This window comes from Zea mays, chromosome 6 (assembly GCF_902167145.1).
Source record: "Zea mays cultivar B73 chromosome 6, Zm-B73-REFERENCE-NAM-5.0, whole genome shotgun sequence".
In the NCBI taxonomy this organism is placed as follows: Eukaryota; Viridiplantae; Streptophyta; class Magnoliopsida; order Poales; family Poaceae; genus Zea; species Zea mays.
Genome location: NC_050101.1, coordinates 14,521,564 through 14,532,105, shown reverse-complemented (window position 1 = coordinate 14,532,105; position 10,542 = coordinate 14,521,564).

Sequence of the window (10,542 nt, the reverse complement as noted above, 5' to 3'; positions counted from 1 at the left end):
CGGGGAACAAGCCAATGGGGTGGGTAGCCAGCTCCAAGGGATGGAATCCGCAGAAGGTAGTCAATCCATGCAGAGCGATCGCCTCGATCGTGTCCTCTGCCCGGTACCCGAAAGACTCGGAGTTCAAGGAGCGCCATCCTGGCTGCAGGGGATGAGGCTCCAAGGTCATCCTCACCCTACAGCGAGGCACTCGGTGCTTCTCGAACTGCTGCACCGCGTACTGAGGGGGTGTCGTGTATCCCGCCCCCTGAAGTACCTCCCACAAAATGCGGGGAAAGCCCTCTCGTACAAGTCCATCAGTGTGGGTCAGTGCATTTCCGTCATCGGAGGATCCGTGGGAAGTCATCTGTGTACGGTTAAGCGTAAGTAAAAGAAAAAGAATTTTTAAAAAGAACAAGGAAAAGTAAAACTCAGCCTTTCTCTAGTTAAGTAAAAAGGCACTAGGGACCTAGTTGGTTGTTATCTTGTTTTTAAGTCCTTTACTCAGTTATCCATTGCTTAATTATGAATGCATGCATGCTCGTCCTGAACGACCTCACAAGAAGATAAAAGGAATAGGGAGGAACTCCCATCCCGTAAAGATGGCCTGTAGGGCCTAGTTACTTAGCCACCTAGCTACCCTTCTAGTAACCTAAGGCTTCACATCCTAGATCTATCCTGCTCGTCCTACTATCTATCCAACCTTGTTTCTATCAAGTTTTATTTTAGAAAATTGATGGTATTTATATTTTATTGATTCCTCTGTGGTGGTACAAGCTCCGATACCAGCTGTGGCGGAACTGCCCGAATTATTCCAACTTAAGTGCCCAAGTCCCGCCTTAGAGGCTAGACCACACTTAAATGGGAATAACCCGTCAATCCCTCGGATCTAGTCCGACACGGCCACTGACAGGATCAAGTACCACAATCTCACTCGAAGGTGAGTCACAGAGCAAATACAATAAAGCATAAAACCATACATGCCACAATGTTAAATTATTACATCACCATCATCATCATCGGAGTTTTTGCAAAAGTGACCATCATTGTTCGAAGTGCAGCGGAATAAAACTAACGGTAATTAAACAGAGAGATGGGGAAGCCTGTCCCATCACTCCTCATGCTCCTCCTCAGCCGAGGCAGGGTCCCACTCGACAATCCAACCCGGTGGCAGGGTGGTCGGCCAAGTTATCCCAGCAACCATATCCTCCAGAGAACCTGTAAAAATTATGCCACAAGCAAGGCTGAGTATACTAATACTCAGCTAGACTTACCCGGTGTGAGGAGTCTACTCCTCTACCTCTAGACATGCAGCTGTTTGGCTGTGGGGTTTGGTTGCCAAAAGCACTAGCTGAGTTTCTAAATCAAGATTTTAACTTAGTCAAGGTTAAGTGTGACTCTCTTAAGGCTAAAAGTGAACTATCTATTCATACATGGTAACAAGCATTATTAGCAATCAACATCTTAGATCAACTCATCATATTTCCACTTGTTACTCAATGCAGTACAATGGATCAAGCAGTCTCATTAGCTGCGAGAAGCAGACGATTCGAATCGAGTTTTTATCCTTGCAAGGTAAACCTAAACACACGACATGCAGGGGCACTCCGTCCCCACACATCTCAATCGTCCCCATCGATTCCCTGGCAACAGATCAGGGCTCACCGCCTTGGCGTACAATGCCCCACTGACCCCGACTGGCCGTCGTGCAGTGACCGCACTTGTACCCACCATAACCGGAATGGGAGACCTCGTCTCAGGTCGCGTGAGGGGATATGTCTGCGGGCAGGTTCACTCAGGTACTAGGCTTACCGATTTACCATATTTCTCGGCATATGTTTAGTACATTCAAACGCTTGACACAGGTATCCGCACGTTAATCCTTATTCCAATTTCATCTCGTAGACCACGCATCCCCATGGATCCGTGTCCACAGACCAATCATCAATATGATATGAAAGTGGGTACAACCAATTCCTGACCTCGCGCGAGTGCTAGAAAATCACTCGACTTCTACCGAGATCCCTAATTAGCAAAGCAGCTACTCGACCTAGGATACTAGTATCCATCTCAAAAGGAATCCTGAGTTCATGCAACTAGGGTTTCAGTCAACTCCTACACTTAAGTGCACAGTACAAGCCTACAAACATTAAGTGTAGTAAAATAGCATATATAAACGGTTATGCATAAAACCGGGGCTTGCCTTCCAAAGCAGTGGCAGGCAGGTCCTCTGGTGTAGGCTCGGGTGCTGGATCTGGGGCTACCTCCTGAGCAGCTCCTTGCTCCGGCACGAGGATGTATTCTCCGTCAGCAAGATTACAGTCTATCGAAATGCAATGAACATGTATGTCATGATTATGCAAGATTTAAGAACATTAAGCTAAAGAAACTAAGTTAAGAAGTAACTTAGGGTTTTCTTAGTCACGCGGGGCTTCTAGTGGTATATATATATAGATACATAGACTTATGACCCTTTTAAGCTTAGGTTTTCTTTTAGTATAACACAGTGGTTTGGTATTGCCCTGATACATTTTAGTGGACAGATTACAAAGGGTTTAGGATAACCTTAATTCACATTATTCTTTTTCCTTTCATTAATTCCCATTTAGGGTTTCTAGGGTAGGTTTGAACTACAACAGGGTTTTAAAAATTTCCAAAAATTCTGTAAACATTACAGTGGGTTGTCACTGGCTATTCTAGCTTGTTTTAAGAAGTTGAGGCTTTAAGTGTAAAAGCTAGGCTTTAAACAAAAATAATAAAGGTCAGGCAACATGGGCCACTTTACACTACACCTCTTAGTTAGGGGTAGGTTCTGTCCTAAAGGTTATTTTTGTTGGCATCCCATAGTAATAATAGGTCTCTGTGCTAAAAATCACAGAAAACCAAGGGGTGGTCATTCAGTTATGATTTTCTTAAGTTTAATGTCAAAAAGGCTCTTTCTACTACCTTATTATTTGAAAAATGTCAAACAGCAGATCTCCTATTTTTCCTAAGTTCTTAATAACAAAACATTAGTTATCCCAAGGGTGGGGGTGTTTCTACCTTGGGGCTATTTTTGTAGAGTTTTTCTAAGTTTTACTTGTTTTATTAAAACAAAAGGGATCCTACTGATTTTATACTAAAACAGGGTATGATATATTTTTCCAGTGAACTATATGGAATAAGTAACCTAACAAAAATAGAGGTACTCTCTGGTTCATTAATTAAATTACATTTTCTATTTTCCTTATCCTTAAGCATATTGTAGAATAAGGGGTAAAACTAACTTAAATGGAGTGGACAGAGAGGTTTAACATTTTTACTTGGTCTAGTAGGTAGATATAAGCTTCTCAAAATTTTCCTAACCCTAGTCAAATAGCCTAACTATTTTTCTTACTATTATTAAGCTTTTGGCCAATACTAACATTAAATCAGAACTTTTAAGTTTTCCACGGAACCAAGGGGTTTTATATTTTTCTTAAATAGGTTACATTAATTGGAGTCTGACAAAATTGGTTTGACCAAATTTGGATGATTTAAACAGAAGTTATGCATTTTCAAAGTTGCTGTCCAATTTAAAAACAGATTTAATTAAGGTTTTCTGGAAAAACAGTTTACACCGAGGTCCCTGGGTTTAAACTAAATCAACTTGCGCAAATCTACCCCCACACCACTATTCCCCTGTGTCTCTGACATTACACAAAACCCCCTAACCTTTCTTCCCTCTCACCCGCAGTCCTTCCCTTCACTGAAACAGTAACCGCGGGGAAGAAAAGGGCGGCGCGGCTTACCGGCGGCGAGGGAGGTCCGGCGAAGGGTGGGGTCAGCTCGGGGAGACTCTGGCGGTCACGCCGAGGTACGGCTTGACGTCGGGGGTGGCCGGAATCGCCCGGTCCACGCGTGCAGGCGGGTGTCCTCGTCGGCGGCGAGTATACCGGCCAAACCACGGCGAACTGGTTCAATCCGAGGGCACGATGAGCTTCACGGGGTCACGCAGCGACTGTGTGCACAAGGAATCGAAGGATGGTGGAGTGGTTTACCCGGTCCACGCGTACTCCGGCGGGGGCGAGGGCTCCGGCGAGTGTGGACTGGCTTCTCCGGTGAAGTACTCTCCGATTCCTTGCTCGGGGAGCCTCACGGAGGTGTGCACCGTCTTCTCCGAGGGCTGGATGGGGTTGGGAATGGCTCAAAAGGCCGGTCTATGGTGGCAGAGGGGTTGGGCGGCCGCGGACTCGCTGTGCACGGGCAAACGGCGACGAGCTAACTCCGGTGAGGTGTGGAGGGTGCGCGGAAGGGTGTAGCCGAAGCCTGGGAGGGCTTTATAAGCTCGGGCGCGGGCCACGGCGCGGGTTTGGCTCAGGCGTGGCGCGGGGCATGCGGGGACGCGCGCGAGCGTGCTCTGGCGCGGGCAGAAGGCGTCGAACACGTGGAGGTGAGTTTCTTCCAGTGTTCAAACGTCTCCAGAGATCGCAAACGTGCGAATCTCGCCATGAATCCGGCGCAGACCTCCTCCTGGCACCTAGGGCTATCTCACATGTGTGAGTTCCAAGAGATGATACGCCCTAGATCGGGAGATAGACGGGCGCCAAATCTGGCTTGTCTCACTGCCCACTCAGCGACAAAACTGATGTCAAGTGCTGTCAAACGTCTGAGTCTCGGTCTCAATTTTTTCCAGGGGGTGCCTTAAGTGGTATACCACATTTTTGGTATAGAACCCAAGTGGTTTTGGCGCCATCTTCAAAGTGAACACGGCTGGTCTTTGGATTAGGGCTAAAATGTGACCTAGAGGGAAATAGAGAGCTCTAGCTCTCTCTCTCCACTTGGAGATTTGAATTGGGGTTTCTACAGGGGCCTTTTTGCAATACTTCTCTCCCATAATTGATGGTTACAAACTTAGTTAGGGTTTGGGTAAAAGTTACACATGCTTTGCCCACTTGCTCACTCTCTTTCCCCCCCCCTTACTTAGGGTTTTGGAAGATAGGGTTTAGGAGAGGTCTAGGGTTCTTCTCCCCCCTGATCCAAGGTAGTAAGTGTGCAAGGATTAGAGTAATGCTTCTTATGTCATTTGCAACATTATTAGCACTAGGTTTCCAAGTTCTTATGTGGTGCCCTAAGTCTTTACCCCTTGTGAACACAGCTTCTAGTGCCAAAGTGGGTTTTAGCCAGGGTAACACCTGGGGTGTTACACAACGGTTCCTCCGGACGTCTTCTCCCGAGACTTGCATCAACCCTCCGTCAAGACCGACGACACGCCCGAGCCCGAGAAGGTCTCGGCCCTACCCGAGGCGCCCTCAGCTCAGCCCGAGGCACCCTCATCCCCCGAAGGTGAGGCTCTGCGCGTCGAGGAAGAGCGGAATGGGGTCCTGCCTAATCGAAACTGGCAGACCCCATACCTGCAATATCTCCACCAAGGAGAGCTACCCCTCGACAGAGCCGAAGCTCGGCGACTGGCGCGGCACGCCAAGTCGTTCGTCTTGCTGGGTGACGAAAAGGAAATCTACCACCGCAGCCCCTCAGGCATCCTCCAGCGATGCATATCCATCACCGAAGGTCAGGAGCTATTACAAGAAATACACTCGGGGGCTTGAGGCCACCACGCCGCACCTCGGGCCATCGTTAGAAATGCCTTCCGATAGGGTTTCTACTGGCCAACCGCGGTGGCCGACGCCACTAGGATTGTACGCACCTGCCAAGGGTGTCAATTCTACGCAAAGCAGACGCACCTGCAAGCTCAGGCCCTGCAAACAATACCCATCACCTGGCCGTTTGCTGTATGGGGTCTGGACCTCGTCGGTCCCTTGCAGAAGGCACCCGGGGGCTACACGCACCCTGATGGTCGCTATCGACAAATTCTCCAAGTGGATTGAGGTCCGACCCCTAAACAGCATCAGGTCCGAACAGGCGGTGGCGTTCTTCACCAACATCATCCATCGCTTTGGGGTCCCGAACTCCATCACCGACAACGGCACCCAGTTCACTGGCAGAAAGTTCCTGGACTTCTGCGAGGACCACAACATCTGGGTGGACTGGGCTGCCGTAGCTCACCCCATGACGAATGGGCAGGTAGAGCGTGGCAACGGCATGATTCTACAGGGACTCAAGCCGAGGATCTACAACGACCTCAACAAGTTTGGCAGGCGATGGGTGAAAGAACTCCCCTCGGTGGTCTGGAGTCTGAGGACGACGCCAAGCCGAGCCACGGGCTTCGCGCTGTTCTTTCTAGTCTATGGGGCCGAGGCTATCTTGCCCACAGACTTAGAATTCGGATCCCCGAGGACGAGGGCGTACGATGACCGAAGCAACCGAACCAACCGAGAAGTCTCACTGGACCAGCTGGAAGAGGCTCGAGACGTAGCCTTGCTACACTCGGCGCGGTATCAGCAGTCCCTGCGACGCTACCACGCCCCAGGGGTTCGGTCCCGAGACCTCCAGGTGGGCGACTTGGTGCTTCAGCTACGACAAGACACCCGAGGATGCCACAAGCTCACGCCTCCCTGGGAAGGGCCATTCATCATCGCCAAGATTTTGAAGCCCGGGACATACAAGCTGGCCAACAGTCAAGGCGAGGTCTACAGCAACGCTTGGAACATCCGACAGCTACGTCGCTTCTACCCTTAAGATGTTTTCAAGTCGTTCATTTACCTCGCTTACATACGCAAATAAAGTCTAACCATCAAGGAAGGGTCAGCCTTGCCTCGGCAAAGCCCGACCCTCCCTCGGGGGATAGAAGGGGGAAACCCCCTCTGCGTCGAAATTTTCCTCGGAAAAAGTCTTTCTGCCAGAACATCTTTCATGCTTTTCGACTACTTCGACAGTGGGATCCTGAAAACAACGGAGTACACGTAAGCGGCAAGGCCGACCGAGCCGAGGGACTCCTACGCCTCCGGGATACGGATACCTCACTCATCACCTTATGCGATAAGTAACTCGCGTTCGGATAAGCAATTCCGCTGACCGAACAAGTCTTAAAGCTCGAAAACTTTTCTACCGAAACGACTTTTCGTGCCTTCTCGACTATATCGATAACAGAATCCTACGGACGAGTAAGAGTACACATAAGCGGCAAGGCCGACCGAGTCGAGGGACTCCTACGCCTCCGGGATACGGATACCTCACTCATCACCTTCCGTGAAAAGTAACTCTCGCTCGGATAAACGATTCCGCTACCGACGAACAAGTCCTGATACCCGAAACAAGGGGAAAAGAAACGCAGCTTTACAACACGACGGCGGTATGTTTGGGCCTCGGTGGCCGCAAAAACACATACGCACGCTACAGATAAACTGTTCCTGCAGGATCAAACATCAGTAGGGGGAGCAGCGGCACCCTCAGCGCCGACTCCACCTTTGGAGGAATCCAACCCGGCCTCGGACGGCGACACTGTCAGAGGATCTCCACCTCGAAGGAAGATGTTGGCACCACGCCTGAGCCATCGCCGCCAGAGACTCCTCCAGGAAACCGGCCCAAGCAGACGGCCGGACCGGCCGTTCCGAAGGCTCAGCCAGCCGTCCCCCGAGGGCACCGGCCCAGCTCATGGCTTCAGCATCCCGACTCCAGGGTTGGCCAAGCCAGTGGACAACCCGGCCAGGCTCCGACCGCCGCTGCTACGCCTCCTCGGCCTGGGAAGTCCCCTGCTCCTGGGCCGACGAAGTTTCTTCTCCAGCCAACTCTGCCTCTGTCCAGGCTGACACCGCTGCCTCCGGCTTCGGCTCATCATAGAGCAGCCAAGGTTTCCTTCACTGAGCAAGAGAGGCCTCGGGCGGCAAGGCCGACCTAGCCGAGGGACTCCTACGCCTCCGGGATACGGATACCTCACTCGTCACCTTCTGCACGAGGCAACTCACACTCGGTTAAGCGGTCTAGCTAGCCGACAGACGAGTCTGGTGCTCGAAAGGAGGAAGAAACATGGTATTACACCCAAGATACCTAGATGTTCAGGCCCCGACAGCCGCAATGAACAGACACCGACACTCAAGGTGCCATTACAAACGGAACTCCGGTTCCACTCCCGCGGGTATGAACAACCTCCACATCGGAGAGCCTGCGGGACGACAAACTCCGGGTGACTCGCCGGCGACCTCTGCAGCAGCAGCGACGGTCCCAGGACGAACGCTACCGCTGGAAGGCTCTCGTTCGCGTCCCCTCACGGGGGACGGGAACCATATATTAAAGCCAAAGAACCTGAGGTCGGTCCGCGGGTGGCGCTGACGGTCTCGTCGGCAGAGAAGCCTTCTCCAGCTGCCTCAGCACCGATGGCGGCGTCCACCTGTCCACCAACACCGCACCAGCGGGCGCCGGCTGCCCCAAAAGCGCACCGGCAGGTCCTCACTCCCGTTCTCGCCATGAAAACGAGAATGGGACCATCCCAGAACACGAGTACCGCCCTCGCGGCGTACGACGTGTTGGGAGACCCCCCGGCGCGGCTGGCCACCGTCGCCCGGACAAAGGACGGAATGTTGCACCTTGGCTGGGCAGCAACAGTTCGCCTTCCCTGGCATGGCTGGAGGACGCCTCCTCCGCAGAGCTGGAGGATGGTTTCCACCACCAGAAGCTGGAGAAGAAGGTGGCCCACGAACCCGCGCGGGAGGTGGAGCTCCGGCTCAGCCCGCCCTCCGCCCCAGCGAGGATGATGAAGATCCTTTAAGCTGAGGGCGGGGCAGAGGCTGCAGCTCGGCTTGCTTCTCCCCACCAAACTGACCATTGGTGAGGGGGTGTAGCCGGGCTGCCTGATGAAAATCCTTGAAGCCGAGCGATGGCTGAAAGGTACCAACTTTCGCGAAGTTGCCTTCCTCCAACGATAGCAAGACGAAAGCAACGCGGGCGCTCCCCATCCGGGGGCTCGGAAGGTGGGAGGACGCGATGCATGAGGAGAGTGCGAAGGCATGGCTGCCATCCAAAGGAGTCGCCCCCTTTTTAAAGGCGACTCTCCCCACTTGCGTCCTCAGCCGTCGTGGACTGAGTCTTCACCAACACGCTCCAAGGTCCTCCCCCTACGACACGGGAGCTGGGTCCCACGCGTCATGCAAGCTGGCCCAGGACAGAAGAAGCCAAACCGCCGCGCGCGGAGCGCGTAACTGCCCAGCGGTTACAAGCACTCCTCCACTTTCGCCCAGACCAACGGGTGAGAGGGCGGACCGCAATGCGGGCGGCATGCAACCGCACCAAGGGGACACACCCTCTCGACGTCGACGCGTCCAACATGGAGGCCCAGGCCCACACGACATGTAACCGGTGCGCCGGTTACTACGTGCGAAAAGCTGCACCGCCACTTGCGCCAGTACCGCGCCTTCTCGACTGCGGAACCGGTGCCGCGACTCGAGGTGACCCTGCGCATGGCCCAACAGTGCCAACCGAGCACATCGGTCACGGGTCAGCCAGCCGCATGAGAAGGCGCGACGGTCGATAAGGCCAAAAGAGGGCCGACAGTAATGGCAGCGGCAGGCGGGCGAAAGCAGCAGTCAAATCATCTGCAGGCTCATGTCCCCTCCAGGAGCAGCAGGGGAGCCCTCTCCCAAGGCGTGAAGACGACGCGCCTGTGTTCCGTTCCTTGAACGGCTCGCACAGCGGCTGCCCCGCAAACCACTCGTCCCGTCGCATTAACTCTGTGGCAGGGCAGGCGACACCTTTGGCAGGCGAAGCATGTGACACCCCAGTGTCACCTAGGGTTTTTCTCAGAATGCCAAACCAAGAATCATTATTTTATGTGAACCAAAGTAAGCATGAGCATCAAAATAACTTAAGTGGCAAAGAATTCACCAAGTATATACTTAAAAGTGTCATGATCAAAACAATTGAGACTTTTGAAAGATAAGAATGTGCAACCCTAATTCAAAACCCTAAGTGAACCCCATGAACAAAATTTGAGAAAAGATGTGAAAAGAGGATGAAAAGTTTAAAATTTTGAGTTGAGCCAATTACATAAGTTAAAGTATATTTGTTAAGCAATAAGAAAGATTGAGAAGGCTTAGCCAAATAACTCAAATAAATCCCCAAATCAGCCCTTGATCAATGAACCTTTAGAGAAATTCAGATTTCTGAATTTCTGAATTTCATACCTCTTCTCAAAGATCATCTGTGTTCTCTGCTTTTCCAAACTCAAAGCCAGAAGATCCAAATATCAAAGTCGTGCCAAATTACCTTGAACACATTCTGGGAAAATTTGAACTCAAACCAAATCCATTTGACACGGTTTTGGCGCAGCTCAACCTCGGGACCAGGCATTCTGACACTGGCACCTTGGTGACGCTACAACTCCCTGTCCCTAGCCTAAAACCGCACGTCGTCCATACATAAAAGACAAAGCTTGGTCTGGTGAACAAATCCCTTGCAGTGATCTTGCCCAAATTCGCGAAGATTTGCTCCCAATCGGCGCTTGAACAGGGGCAGAGGCAACGGGAACACGTGTTCGACCGCGGCTGACACCCCTGGTTCACGCCCGTTCGCGCACCGCGCCTTCCCAAGTGCACGCCCGCGCGCACTCGCCGGTCCACGACCGCCCGTGCACCGCGCCGTGCCTATAAAGCCTCCCCAGGCGCGCCCCACTTCGCCCTGCACTCACCCTCACCGAGCAGCCACCGTTCCTTG